Below are 14,852 nucleotides of genomic sequence, written 5' to 3'. Positions count from 1 at the left end.
CCCCTGATTTAAATCTAGCCTAACCACAGAACAATTTACAGTGACCAATTAACTTACCGACTAGTACATCTTTGGACTGTGGGAGCACCCGGAGGTAGTCACGGGGAGAACGTACAATCTCCTTTACAGACAGGGACGATTCAATAATTGTTGAATGTTGTTGCCCTTTCTTGCACGTCTTGCAAACACACCTCAGCAAATTCCTAATACATGTATGAAAACATTGACACCTCTTTTTCCCTTATTAGGGGAGAGAGAGCCCGTGGTATGTCGAATTACCGGGTGAATGAATAGTCTTTGGGGTACTGCAAGTCTATGTCTTTATGTGGCCTTCTATATATTGGCGAGACCCGACGCAGACTGGGAGACCGCTTTACTGAACACCTACGCTCTGTCCGCCAGAGAAAGCAGGATCTCCCAGTGGCCACACATTTTAATTCCACGTCCCATTCCCATTCTGACATGTCTATCCACGGCCTCCTCTACTGTAAAGATGAAGCCACACTCAGGTTGGAGGAACAACACCTTATATTCCGTCTGGGTAGCCTCCAACCTGATGGCATGAACATTGACTTCTCCAACTTCTGCTGATGCCCCACCTCCCCCTTGTACCCCATCTGTTATTTATTTTTATACACACATTCTTTCTCTCACTCTTCTTTTTCTCCCTCTGTCCCTCTGACTATACCCTTTGCCCATCCTCTAGGTCCCCCCCCCCCCCTTTTCCTTCTCCCTGGGCCTCCTGTCCCATGATCCTCTCATATTCCTTTTGCCAATCACTTATCCAGCTCTTGGCTCCATCCCTCCCCCTCCTGTCTTCTCCTATCATTTTGGATATCCCCCTCCCCCTCCCCTCCCACTTTCAAATCTCTTACTAACTCTTCCTTCAGTTAGTCCTGACGAAGGGTCTCGCCCTGAAGCGTCGACTGTACCTCTTCCTAGAGATGCTGCCTGGCCTGCTGCGTTCACCAGCAACTTTGATGTGTGTTGCTTGAATTTCCAGCATCTGCAGAATTCCTGTTGTCTGTGTCTTTATTGATGCTTTGCTGCATGCTTGGTGGAGGATGCCGAATCTTTTGTTGCTTATAGGAGAGGGGGGGAATCGTTGCTTTTCTGCTGCTTATGTATGGGTGGGGGGGAGCTGGCGTTCTAACATTTAACTGTCATTCTTTGGGGCATTCCTCTGTTTTCGTGGATGGTTGCAAAGAAAAAGAATTTCAGGATGTATATTGTATACATTTCTCCGATATTAAATGTACCTTTGAAACCTTCGAAACTTTGAATATGGTGAGTAACTTTGATCCTTTTATGCCAATTGGCACACAGTGCAATCGCTTCTCCGGTGGGGGAGGTGAAGGATCATTTTTCAGGAATTAATTGTAATTAAAAACAGTTATATCTTATTCAACAATACATCACTGCTTCAGTATATAGCATAAATACTTCATTGCCAGTTCAGATTTATGGCAATTTGCTGGTTCTCCCTTGACTACAACATAAGCTCAACAAGAGTGAACCCTGGGGAGGAGCAGCGAATCGCAACAGCATCCTTTCTGTGTTGAACTGTCCAGGTGTGTACTTCAGATGAATGGAATAAGCCAATGTCTGCCCAGAAGTCCTGAATCTCAAAGCTTAGAGCTCTTGCTCTAAAGTGCCCTCTTGATCTGAAATACATGCCCTTGCTATGGTGTAGGATGCACACTTCAACTCCAATGTGCAGTCCCATGTTTGCACAAGAGAGGAAACAATGTCAGCTACTTCGTATGAATTCAATTTTAATGAGGGCACTCTCTCTTCTAACCTCCTGGCAGATTCAGTATGGGTAGAGTCAAGCTTGCAGGTAGGTGGTTTTATGTTTCGATCATGCCATGTCATGATTGAACAGTTAGCAGTATATTTCCCATGCACAAAGCCTGGAAAAACTAATGAAAAGCAACACAATCAGATCCAAATCAAAAATGCTAGAAATTCCACCTGTCCTGATTAAGGATCTCGGCCCAAAACATCGACTGTTTATTGCCTGACCTGCTGAGTTCCTCCAGCATTTTGTGTGTGTTGCTTTAGGAACTCTGCAAATGCTAGGAATCTTGAGCAACACACACACAATGCTGGAGGAACTCAGCAGGTCAGGGAGCACCTATGGAGGGGAATATGTTCTGTGTTCTAAAAGATAATTAACATTTTGGGTTGAGACCCATCATCAGGATTGATGAAGAGAGTTGGTCCAAAATGTTGACTCTATTCCCCTCTGTGGATCTACATTAAAACACTGTACTATTAGTTCAGTAAAGAAGGGACTTACTACTTTCATGTGGCAATCATCTGAGAGACACTTATCTATTTTAACTCCAAGATCCAATGATCCAACCTATGAAATTGAACATGACACAATCCCCAGGGTGATGATAACCTCTTCATGGCAATGAGAGATAAATCATCCATTTTTACCATGAAATTCAATACAGAATTTACAAAAGAATGCATGCTGTAGTACTTTATACTTTATTGTCGCCAAACAATTGGTACTAGAATGTACAATCATCACAGCGATATTTGATTCTGCACTTCACACTCCCTGGATTACAAATATTAATTATTAAAAATAGTAAAAATTAGTAAATATTAAAAATTTAAATTATAAATCATAAATAGAAAATAGAAAAATGAGAATTAAGGTAGTGCAAAAAAAACGAGAGGATATTTGGAGGGTACGGCCCAGATCTGGGTCAGGATCCGTTCAGCAGTCTTATCACAGTTGGAAAGAAACTGTTCCCAAATCTGGCCGTACGAGTCTTTAAGCTCCTGAACCTTCTCTCCTTGATTATCCTGGCAGCACTGCTCCGACAGCATGCGGTGTAAAGTGAGTCCACGGACGGAAGATTGGTTTGTGTGATGTGCTGCGCTGTGTTCACAATCTTCTGCAGCTTCTTTCGGTCTTGGACAGGACAACTTGCATACCAGGTTGTGATGCACCCTAGAAGAATGCTTTCTACGGTGCATCTATAAAAATTAGTGAGGGTTTTAGGGGACAGGCCAAATTTCTTTAGTTTTCTCAGGAAGTAAAGGCGCTGGTGGGCCTTCTTGGCAATGAACTCTGCTTGGTTGGACCAAGTCAGGTCATTTGTGATATTGACCCTGAGGAACTTAAAGCTTTTGACCTGTTCCACTTGCGCACCACCGATGTAAATTGGGTCGTGCGGTCTGCTACTCTTTCTGAAGTCAACAACCAATTCCTTCGTCTTGTTGACGTTGAGGGATAGGTTATTGTCTTTGCACCATGCCACCAGGTTCTTAATTTCCTCTCTGTACTCAAACTCATGTTTCATGGATATAGTGGAACATAAAGATCAAAATTCAAAGCGGCTGAGTTATAAAAACTAGTTCAGTGTTTCATGACCTGTGTTAAAGCCTGAATTCAGTTTATTTTACTCCTTGAATCTGAACCTGCAAATTGAATGGTCTGATTCACTTCAATGAGATTAATTTCAGAAGCAGAATACAAGTTATTAGGGTTTGGACAGCCATTAGCTGATTGTTTAAGTTGGTCCATAATTCATCTGTCCAGGATTTCTTAGTGGTGGCCTGCTGGCATGAATGATTGTGAATGACAAGTGATGTCAAATTTAGATAATGGCTCTTCCACTGTTAAACTGCTTTACATTTCCTCCAACTTAACATTGGAAAGCATTACAATTTCAGGAGCAAGCAAGGCTTGTCTCAAGTTCAAAGAAAACTTATTATCAAAGTATGTACATGTCACCATACACTACCCTGAGAGTTTTCTTGCAGGCATTCACAGTAGAACAAAGAAATGCAATACAATCAATGAAAAGCTATACACAAAAGCTGGCAACCAAAGTGAAAAAGGAAGAGAAATGGTGCAAATAGAAAAATAAATAAGTAATACTGAGAACGTGAGTTGTAGAGTCCTTGAAAGTCTGTTCGTAGGTGTGGAATCATTTCAGTGTTGAGGTGAGCAGATATCCATGCTGGCTCAGGAGCCTGCTGGTTGAAAGGTAATAACTGTTTCCGAACCTGATGATGTGGGACTGAAGGCTCCTTTAACACCTTTCCGATGGCAGCACTGAGAAGAGAAGTGTCTCAGCTTATATTTTGAAGAATAATTAACAAACTGGGGTTGCAATAGTTGGAAGTACAAAGACGGGAGCACCTTGTAGCCAAATACCTGTCAACAATAATTAATAGTGAAAGACCAATTAAATCAATAATGGTTTTCCCTCATGACAAGTTAATGCCTGTTTAATAAATTAGAGAATTATTTTGTGTAAACATTGCTGTGCCATGAAAACTTCCAACATGTACACACCTATTGACAATGGAAATAATGATATTGTTTTCATAGACCCTAATAGTGTTAACTGCAATTAAAATTGTCTTAGCATAGATTTCACAATAAAATAGTCATGTTCAACTAAAAAGTATTGCACCTTTGAACCAATGTTGGCTGCGTGGTGCTTAATCCACAGTGGATATTTATTGCAGAGTAAGTGGGGTGATATAAAGACAGTTAAGGTCTGACCCACAGGTGAACTCCACAGTCAACTAACATGATATGCTTGCATTTGGTCCATAGTAAAGTCTACTACCCATTATCAGCTGGTGACGTTCAGCATTACTCGGGTGAAAAGCCCTCAAGACCCTATGTGTATGAAATGTGCTATCACATCAGAGTTCCCTTCAGTCTAACATCAATGCCAGTTCTTTGACTCTGTGTGAGAGCTGGGGAGATGGAACCTCCCATTCTGATTCAGATTTGCTTATTTATCGCACATACATTGGAACATATAGTGAAATCATTACTTGTGTTAGCCAACACAAACTAAGGACATGCTGGGGGGGGGCAGCCTGCAAGTGTTGCCGTACATCTTGGTGCCCACAATGTTCGCAGAATACACAACAGCAGCAACAAAACAATAGCAAAACAAATCCTTTACCTCCCTCCCACCCATGCACAGATAATCCTCTAACCCCAGGGAAGGCTGGCTCCAGTCTCCAGCGGGGTTGCTGAATCACAGAAATTGGGCCTTTGACTTCCCAGTATACTTGGAGACCCATCAGGCCTCTACTTCAGGACATTTAATCTACCTTAGGGCTGTGATACTCCGTATTGACACCAGTACTTACCAATAATAATGAATGAGCACCCTGGATGAGGGCCCCAGACTCCAGGCTTCGAACTCTGAACTCAACGATGATGGGGCCTCGAACTCCAGTCTTGTCAACTCGCGTGCCCAGCCCTTCTGCCTTCTGCCCGCATGGAACTCTGTTACTGAAACCTGCCGATGACTCGCTGGCCTAATGACCAGACATTTGCCCAAAGATGTTCTTCAACACGTGGTCTGCTTCTCTGTCCCTTGAATGCAGAGCATAAAGGAGAGGACTAAAATCCACGTGACCTCTGATTCCCCCAACATCCCTGTCTCTAATCTCTAACCTGACCTCTAACACCGGTTTTGATCCACAAAACCGTCCCTACAGTCCAAGCTGTTTTCTCGATGGAAGCTGTACCTTGGAACCATCTTGACAGCCATCATTACAATTTCAAAGATTCTAAGCACATTTGTTATCATGCTATGTACACAGAATACAACTGTGAGTTTCGTTCTCCTGCAGGCAGCTACAAGTAAAAAAAAACACCATGGAAGCCCATTCAAGAAAACATCAAACACCCAAGGCGCAAAAAAAGAACAAACTGAGCAAACAGCAAAAAGCAACTCAATTACGCATGGAATGTCGAACATCAAACCAGGAATCCAGTAGTATTCAGTTTAGTTTAGGTCAGTGCCATGCCGCTAACCCTCTGCAGTCTGCAGGGCTACTCTTTGCTTGTGTAAATGCATCTTCACAGAAAGAGTGTTGGATTTTCCATAGTTTCATGAGGAAGGTTTTAAAACCAATTTTTTAAGGTCTTCCTTTCTGACATTTGTTCATCTGTCCACCTTGTTGAAGCAGAAGGATTGGCTTGATGATCTATTTTAATGGAATCTAAATTCCATTACTTGCATCCCAGCTGAATGTAGTAAACCAGATTTTCCTTCAAAACCAAACAGCATTTGAGCCAGCCACATTCATCTGGGATTAATGCACTGACTTTGATAAATGGTGTGTATTTTACTCTCTGCTCAGTCATCCCAATACTTTAAAGCATCTGGTGTTGTTTTTCTGGAACAGATCCGCACTAATATATTGGATCCACGACAGCAAGGACTAAACATAAATTTTTGGATGGAATTGATGGTTTGGATGGAATGGGCATTCTTGCCTGAGCATTGACTCAAGATATTTAACTCTTCTGTTACCCCCTTCCCCATTCTTGCACCCCCTCATCGGTCACCAAGTTCTTGCCAATTCTTTTCAACGTAACTTTCAGATCAACCTTTTCAATAAGAGCTGAATTTCTTTTACATTTCTTTTCACAGAGTCACAGAACACCGCAGAACCAACCCTTCGGCCTATCTATGCTGCTGAGTACCATTGGCCTGCACCCGTATCACAGCCCTCCATACCCTCCCATTTGCATACCTATCCAAATTCATCTTAAATGTTGATGAAGGGGGTAGTGGGGAAAGTGTTCTGTTGCATGGGGGCCCGCTGAGGGATTACAGGCTTAATTTAAGAAATGAATTACTTACTATAAGCATTTGATTCTCAGAGGCTTATAATTAATTACAATGCTCAGGTAATTACCTCAGCTCTTGCACACCCACTGTTTTCTTAGGGTTTATTTGAAATGTGTTACAGTTGTTGAAAAGCAATGTGACTCTTCTGTATTTCGCATATCATGAGAAATCTGGACTGGTGTAATCATGTCATTTCTGGTCCCGGAGTGGGCATTTTTTCTGTTCACTACTGTGGTACAGTGTTAGTACAATTCTCATACTCCAATCACACAGTGATGCAAGTCCCATGGATTAGGGTATGGCTTTCAATGGGGTAAAGTTCAAAATCTGCCTTTTTGAATGGTTCTGACCACATATCTCTAGTTCATGGCCCAACCGAGATATCACTGCTCCACTTCATGTGCCTCCAGGCAGAAAGTCAGGTTTGGCCTGAGCTGTGATGACATCATAACTTTCCCCTTTATTGGTTGTATTGTTTGAGGTTGGACTTACACAATAGATATTTGACCAAGGTCATTAACCCATAATGAAAAAATAAGACCAAACAAAAAATAAGTGTAGACAGTATGGTGTAAAGAATCTGAAATATGGATTTATACCAGCGACAAGCAACCAACAGCAGCCTCCGTGCCTGTCGTGAAAAGAAGTTTTTTTCAAATGAGGCAATAAAACCGTTCCGGCTCCTTGAACCTTTGAAGAGAATACACTCTGATTAAGCAAACAAAAACTTAGCTTATTTTCAGTGTTACGTACCCCGTAACTGGGTTGCCAAACCAGCAGAAATGGATCACTCAGTTGGAGTCTGGATTACTAGAACTAAGAAAGTTTTATTAAAGAAACAAGCAACACAGTAATCGAAAGGATAATAAATGCAACAGTTCAGCAATGATAAACACACATGTACACAGAATTAAGATAACAGGATCAATCAAGCTCTATCGTTGTCTAGGGGTAAATGACCAATTTCAAAGTGACGCAAAGTTCAGTCCAATTTGGTTCAGTTCGCAGTAATTGTTGCCGTGGCGATGGACAATATGGGGGGGAAGGAGAGAGAGAACCAGAACGAATGATCATTCAAAACGGCTTCCACACACAGACCTGCGATATTGCTCACAAGCAGCTTTTGGGCGAGTCCTTTGTGATGTCACCTGAGGTCACCAACTGTGACCCCTCCTCCAGATGCGGTCGATCCTCTGCAGTGAACCTGGCACCCAAGCAAGGGTGGACACACACCGGGTTCCCGCTGATCGTACCTTCCCACCCTGTGCGTCTATGGCTTAGTTCCGCAACCAGCCTTCCAAACGACTCCCGCCGACTTGCGGGGGGGGCACCGCTTCGAGGGTCTCATTACCTCGTGGTATCGTGTGTGTCTTGCCTTAGCGAACCTGTCCCTTTTTATTCCCCTGCTGGGGTATCGCCTGTCCATCACACTTCAAACAGTTCAGGGTTCAAAGGGGGAGCCGATCTTGACAATACCCAGACTGATGGTTCCTTCATTAACATCTCCAAATGCTGCTTCATTGTGTTCCTTATCTCTCCCTCCCCTGAGGACAGGTGACAGACCAACTGCTGATGTCCCTGGTGCTAGCCCAGGCCAGCAAACATCTTAATTTATGTGTATTCTCATCACATCAGTCACTGTGCAAAAACTTTCCGAAACAGAAAACACTTCAAAGATTCATATCAAAGCAGTGATGGTTTGTAAGCTTCATACAACAGTTCATTGCCCATTGTTGAATCTGGAAAGCCCAGAACAATTGGAGAAGCACTGACTGTGCCAGCAATGAGGGAGGTTCTGAGTATTGTTTTGCATAATTCATGAGGGTAAAGACGAATAGATGAAGTGTCTGAGAAGGTGGCAGACACATTTTGCTTAGGATAAGAGAATCTGCTCTGCGGTTGGATGAGTCAACTTTGCCAGGCAACGAATTTTTGCTTTTTCATTATGTTTGCTTCATAAAAGATGAAAGCATGTTTCTAGAGTTGCTATTTGCAAGGAGACTAGAAACAGATACTGTATAGAGGGGGCAAAATTTTGAGCAATTTTTCAAAGAGAAGGACATTCTGTTCACAAACATTCTTAGTGACAGGATACTACCTTGAAAAAAGCAGTATCTATCATATTTACCATTCACTGTGTAATTCAAGTACAACATTTTGTAGCAAAAATCACAGTGGTAAATAAAATTAAGTTGCATGCTTTTGATTCCTGACTCTTTTGAGGGCTTTTTATTGAGAATGATGAACAGTTTAAATACTTGCTGTTGCACACAGAAGTCTGAGGACTTCCAGAATGAAACTGCCCGAGGCACTTTTGTGCACTTTTTGAAGCTGACATAAAATTGTTTGAAGACTCAAATGATTCATTCAGTAATTAATAAGAATATTTGGCATGATATTGCATATTTGTCCTGATTATTTGCAAAGTTTAATGAAAGCAGTCTTCAATTGTAAGGAAATTATGTGAATCTTATTAGTTGTCTCCATATTTCTTTCCAAGTTAACCCTATTTAAGTGCAATATTGGCTGTTGCGACCTTCTTCAATATCAAAGCCTCTCCGAATTGGAAGAGTGAAAAAGAATACCAGATGATGACTTTCAAGTTTACTGTGCCCACCTGGAATGAGCGGCATGTCAGAGAGATTTCAGGAGCTTCTTTCAATCCAAATACCAGATTGAACAATAAATCCATTCCCTAGCACTTGTAGTGAGGAATTAATAGGAAGGATGAAGGAGGAACTATTTCACTTTAACATGATTTTGAGCTGAAGCAGAGGTTCAGAAAATCATATCAAGATTTTTGGTTGCAGAAAGAAATCTCTGAATGCTATCCTGCACTGTCAAAAAAGTTCATGATATTCCTTATTGCCTTTCCAACATCATATTTAGTGGAACGCTCTTTCACTGGAGTCACCCAAGTTCTTTCAAAGCAACGAACAGACTGCAAAGTACTGAATATGGGGATCTGAGACTCTTTCTGAGTGACATTCAGCCTAATATTCAGAAGCTGATATTACTGTACCAAGCCCACCATCTCATTCAAAAGAAAGTAATGAAATAGTGAATAGTTGGACTACTAATGTATAGATAGTTAAGTAAAGAAATAATTTTAAATTAAATTGAATTACAGATGCATGAGAGAGAAACTGACCAAAGTTGATTGAAAGGGGACACTAGCAGAGGTGATGGCAAAACAGCAATGGCAGAAGTTTCTGGTAGCAATTTGGAGGGTGCATGATAAATATATCCCTAAGATGAATAAGTATTCTAAAGGGTGTATGATGCAAAAGTTGCTTTCAAGGGCAGTCAAAGGCAGCATAAAAGCAAAACAGGGGGCATATAATATAGCAAAAAATAAAGAGAAGTTAGAGGATTTGGAAGCTTTTAAAAATCCAACAGAAGGCAATTAAAAAACTATAAGAAGAGAAAACATGATATATGAAGGTAGGCTGGCCAATAATATTAAAGAGAATTCCAAAAGTGTCTTCAGATATATAAAGAGTTAAAAAAAGAGGTGAGCAGGCGAGAGTGGATATTGGACCACTGAAAATGATGACAGGGAGTTGGTAATGGGGGGAACAAAAATGGCAGATGAAGTGAAGAAGTAGTTTGCATCATTCTTCACTGTGGAAGACACTAGTAGTATGGTGGAAGTTGAAGAGTGTCAGGGGGCAGAAGAGAGTGAAAGTACCATTACTGGGGAGAAGTTTCTTGGGAAACTGAAAGGTCCAAAGGTTGATAAGTCACCTACACCACATCGTCTAAACCCTAGAGTTCTGAAAGTGGAGGCATTAGTAATGATCTTTCAAGAATCAATAGATTCTTGCATGGTTCCAGAGGACTGGAAAATTGCAAATGTCACTCAACATTCAAGAAAACTCGTACGGCCAGATTTGGGAACAGCTTCTTTCCGACTGTGATAAGACTGCTGAACGGATCCTGACCCGGATCTGGGCCGTACCCGCCAAATATCCGGACCTGCCTCTTGGATTTTTTGATCTACCTTACTTTCCATTTTTCTATTTTCTATTTATGATTTATAATTTAAATTTTTATATTTACTAATTTTTACTATTTTTAATATTTGTAATGCAGGGAGCAGGAAGCGCAGAGTCAAATATCACTGTGATGATTGTACGTTCTAGTATCAATTGTTTGGCGACAATAAAGTATGAAGTATAAGTATAAGAAAGGCGAGAGGCAAAAGAAGGGAAATTTTCAGTCAGTTACTTTGACATCAGTAGTTGGGAAGATGTTGGAGTCGATTGTTAAGGATGTGGTTTCTGGGTACTTGGAGGCACATGACAAAAAAGGCTGTAGTCAGCATGGTTTCCTTTAGGGAAAATCTTGCCTGACAAATCTGGTGGAATTCTTTGAGGAAATAACAAGCAGGATAGACAAAAGAGAATCAGTGCATGTAGTGTAATTTGATCTTTAGAAGGCCTTTGACAAGGTGCTACACACGAGGGTGCTTAAAAAGATAAGAGCTCATGGCATTACAGGAAATACAGTAGCCTGGGTAGAAGATTGACTGATTGGCAGGAGACAAGAATTAAAGGGGGCCTATTCTCTATGGCTGCCAGTGACTAGTGGTATTTTGTAGGGGTCTGTATGGGACTGCTTCTTTTCATGTTATGTGTCAACGATTTGGATGACGGAATTGATGATCTTGTGGCCAAGTTTGCAGATGATACAAAGATAGGTAGAGGGAAGAGTAGGGCTGAGGAAGCAGGGAGTCTGCAGGAGGACTTAGACAGATTGGGAGAATGGGCAAATAAGTGATAGATGGAATATAGTGTAGGGAAGTGTATGGTCATGCACTTTCATAGAAGGGCTAAAGATGTAGCCTATCTCCTTAACAAGCAGAAAATTCATAAATCAGAAGTGCAAAGAGACTTGAGTCTTTGTGTAGGATTCGCTAAAGGTTAATTTGCAGGTTGAGTCAGTGGTAAGGAAGACTACTGCAATGTTAGGATTCATTTCGAGAGGACTAGAATATAAGAGCAAGTATGCTTTTAGGGCATATTTAGGACTTAGGATATATAGCAAAATATTAACTTTAGCAACTAACTTCAGCAACCAATATTTAGACCTGAACATGGATTGTAGATTAAATTTAAAATGCGGCCCTGGACAACAATTTCCTGAAGTGTGAAGTGAGGGTGTGAAGAAGAAGGTGTGAAAGTGATATGCAACTCAAAGGAAGCATTGTAGGTACATTGTAACTATAAAATTATCCTTTGATCTTTAGCATATAAGATGTTGTGTAATACTGGGTTGAATAGGCCTCTTGCTCCAACAGGGTCTCAATATGATGCCTGCTGCTTATTTTTTGCTGAATACACCACTTCTGTATCTGTTAGCTTCAGTTTCTCTCTGGTGACTTTGTTCATATTACAACAGATGTGATGTTGAGGCTTTAATAGAGATTGGTCAGACAGGGCTTGGAGTATTGTGAGCAGTTTTGGACCCCTTAGCTATGGAAAGTTGTGCTGGCATTGGAAAGTGTTCAGAGGAATTTCACGAGAATGATTTCAGGAATGATAGGGTTAAGATATGAGGAGCATTTGCTGGCTTTGGGCCTGTACTCAATGGAGTTTAGAAGAATGAGGGGGGCTCTGACTGAAATCTATAGAATATTGACAGGCCTAGATAGAGTCGATTTGGAGAGGATATTTCCTACAGTGGTTGACTGTAGGCCCAGAGGGCACAGGCTCAGAATAGAGGGAGATCCATTTAGAACAGAGATGAAAAGAAATTTCTTTAAGCAGAGGGTGACAAATCTGTGGAATTGATTGCCAAGGATAGCTGTGGAGGCCAAGTATTTGAATACTTAAAATGGAGGTTGATGGGTTCTTGGCTAGTCAGGGCATCAAAGGTTATCAGAAGATGACGGGTGAATGGGGTTAAGCCATGATGGAATGGTAGAGCAGACTCAATGGGCCGCGAGACCTAATTTTGCTCCTATGTCTTATGGTAACTACTTATCACTGCTTTGAAATTGCGGTTCCTATTTTTTTTTTTGCTGTGCACCATAAATCAAAATTCTGTATCATTTGTATGTAATGGCTGGAAAGGAAGGGATAGTTGCTCAGGATGTGGTCTAGGAACCAAGGGGGTGGTAACCCCAAAAGGTTTGGGAACCACTGCCCTAAAAGTTGCATTTTTTATTTAACCATTAATAACAGAGGATGCTGTTAATATCACTTTTAACCCTAACGAAGAATTTAATTCTATGTCATAGAGCTATAGGACACTAAAGCACGGAAGCAGGCCATTTGGCCCATCTAGTCCATGCCAAACTGTTATTCTGCCTCGTTCCCATTAACCCACACCTGGAGCATAGCCCTCCATACCCCTCCCTTCCTTGACGTTATCCACATTTCTCCTAGCTGTGGAAATCAAACTCACATCCCCCACTTTCTGTAGCTGAGAGCTTACTATGTGACTAGCCTATTGTCATAGCTTGGCAAAATTGTTCAGGATATGTGTGACAATGGAAAGGGTACAATTATTTACCATCCCTTGTTTCCAAGTTCAGGACATAAATTTATTATCAAAGTACATCTATGATAATGTATACTATGCTGAGATTCATTTTCTTACAGGCATTCACTGTAGATGTAAAGAAACGCAATGGAATCGATGAAAAAATACATAAAGACAGAGAAGTAACCAATGAGCAAATGGACAAACTGTGCAACTACATAATAAATAAATGAATGAATAACATTGAAAACATAAGTTGTAGAGTTTGAATGTGAGTCCACAGGTTGTAGAATCCATTCAGCTTGTTATGGTGGTTTTCTTGAGCTAACAATAATGGTAGGAATATCATTGGTGGACATGGTGATGTCACAGGGTCACTGTTCTACTTTGAAAATTCTTGTTCCCTCTCCTTTACATATTTGATGTATTTTTTATTGGTAATAATTTAGTTTGAGTCATAAGATTTTAATATGCAGAAAATTCAATTCACTGAGATAAATGTATCTATTTAATTTTTAATGTTTCCTGTAAGATGCATCTTCAACACAATCTCACAGTTGGAACCCGAAATCAGTGCAAAAATAATTTAATGCTTGAATTTGCTTAGAATGTAATGGAACAATAAGCCATGCTCTTTGCAAAGAAATTACAAACCACTTACTGTGAAAATATGAGTGCTGATCTTTCATCACCAGTAAAAATCCAACCAAATATGTTCTATCAAAGAAGGGAGTAGAAAATTAGATTTATCCTGTGATTTCCAACTAGTATTGGACCAGAGATTCCTAGGCTGGTAATGTCTGTCATTCAAGATCAGCTTGGCGTTAATCTTGCAACCTGTTGCCAAACAGGATACACATTTGAACTTTGTTTTTGGATAAAATGGTTTGAGTACTCAGTCAGCTTCATATGGGTTGTCCCTAAGTAATGACAGAGTTCCATTTTTACAGACATCTTCAAGTCGATTTTGTCATAAGTTGGAAAATACACAAAAATCACTTGATATGGTAAACACACCTCTACAGTATTGTAATGAATAGCATCAAAAATACATTATGACTGATAAGAGATAGAGAAAGAGAAAAGAAAAGATTTGCCAAACTTTTGAATTTAATAATGTTACGGGAGCACCTTTGTATGTACAAAAGTCTGTAATTTACAGTCACAGAGAACTACAACACAGAAACAGGCCTTTTGGCCCATCTAATCCATGATGAACTATTATTATCCCAGGACTCATTGGCCTGAACCTGTACTATAGTCCTGCCTACATGTACTTATCCAACCTTCTCCTAAATGTTGAAAGTGAACCCGTATCCACCACTTCTGCTGACAGCTCATTCTCTACTTTCACCACCCTCTGAGTGGCAGTAGCGTAGTGACTAACTGAGTAGTGCACAATTCCTTACACTATCAGGCAAAGGGTTCATTTCTCGTTGCTGCCTGTAAGGAGCTTGTACATTTTCCTTGTGACTGCCTAGGTTTCCTCCGGATGTTCTAGTTTCCTCCCACAGCCCAAAGACGTACTGGCTGGTAGGTTAGTTGGTCATTGTAAACTGTCCTGTGACTAGGTTAAGGTTGGGTGGATGGGTTGCTGGGAGGCACAGCTCAAAGGGCCAGAAGGGCCTATTTCTTGCTGTATCTCAATAAATAAATAAATTCTCCCCCATTTGTAAGTTGCACATCTATAACCCAGAATTGTCTATATTCTCTAACTACTTT

Source organism: Mobula birostris, chromosome 19 (genome assembly GCF_030028105.1).
Source record: "Mobula birostris isolate sMobBir1 chromosome 19, sMobBir1.hap1, whole genome shotgun sequence".
Lineage (NCBI taxonomy): Eukaryota > Metazoa > Chordata > Chondrichthyes > Myliobatiformes > Myliobatidae > Mobula > Mobula birostris.
Note: the sequence above shows the minus strand (reverse complement) of the source record.